Consider the following 1,352-nt stretch of genomic DNA (forward strand, 5'->3'; position numbering starts at 1 on the left):
CAGCAACATGGATATTTCCATGGAAATAGCCATGAGTTTAAGCCACATCTGACTGAATTGCCTGAACAGGGGAAATCTGAGAGTGCTTTCTATTGCATCTCCTCTCTATCTGGATGGTAAAATGACTGCATTTTGTTCAAATGGTCTGTTCAGTTTCTCCTGTTGTACAATGACTACCATTTTTCGAATCTTTCACTAACCAACACTGAATGTCAGCAGCAAAACTTGCTGGTTTAAAGGGTGAATGTAGGTCTTCATCTCTGCCTATTGAAATGAGGAGCATCATGACTGTGAATCAATATTAGCATAAAATAACCACTGTAAAAGAAAGGTCATTTTGCCAGAGATTTTCAGAAACACTCAACAGTGTGTGCCCTGACATGGAGGACAGTGCCTGAGGACCTTTTCAGACTCTTGAATTCATTGTAAATGAGCTGCTGAACAGAAGAGCTGTGCCTTAAAAAGAGGGCATTAGCGGTCAGAAACAATGAGAACTTGAACGTCTCTTATATGGAGTGAGTCAAGAAACAAATCCACGAGGAAAATGGCAAATGTCCAGACTGTCTCTGGTCTTTGCATCTGACATTTATGCATCTCTCACAGTTTCTCTTTTGGCTCATCTATGAATGAGAATCCACGCTTTTGTATGTGTAGAAAAAGAAAAAGCTTACTTTAAAATGTTATATTGTTGTCTGTGTTTCCAATGTAAATCTGTCAGGTGTTAAATTCTAAAGTGGTATACTTGAGTTACAATGTTTTGCTGCTACAATGTCCTCTGTGAACTTTTTAAAAATCATTTTCTGTTTGGTGAACATCTTTTTGGCTGCAGTTCAACATCTTACTGTGCTTTGCAATGATGTGTATAAAATGACTAATCAAGTGAAGAATCTCTTCAGAATTAGAACAGTCATTAATGCAGGTTGGACTGGAAATTTGGTTTTACTAAAAAATGTTATGTATGTTGTTTCTCTGAGAGCAAAGGGCGCGCATAATGAAATACGGTAAATTACAGCTACACCAGCAACTGATATTACATCAAATACTCAAATTATGTAAGGAATAATTGCTATTTGCAGTGTGGCATATCAGCCTACTCGTCATGCCAGTGTGTCGTGACAGTATAATCATCTCTTTAAAGTGACATTTATGACAGTGTATTTGTTGGATGTTGGCACTGCTAATGTTATCATCAAGAAGACAGATGCTATAGGATAACATAGCCTACAAAGAACATTATTTTAACATACTGCACAGAACACAGCAGACTGGAAAATTATACAGGGAGTCTCTATATGTCAAAATTGTTAAATGTCTTGAGCACTGATGTTACTACTGTCACTGCAGTCACACAG

Source organism: Cyprinus carpio, chromosome B5 (genome assembly GCF_018340385.1).
Source record: "Cyprinus carpio isolate SPL01 chromosome B5, ASM1834038v1, whole genome shotgun sequence".
In the NCBI taxonomy this organism is placed as follows: domain Eukaryota; kingdom Metazoa; phylum Chordata; class Actinopteri; order Cypriniformes; family Cyprinidae; genus Cyprinus; species Cyprinus carpio.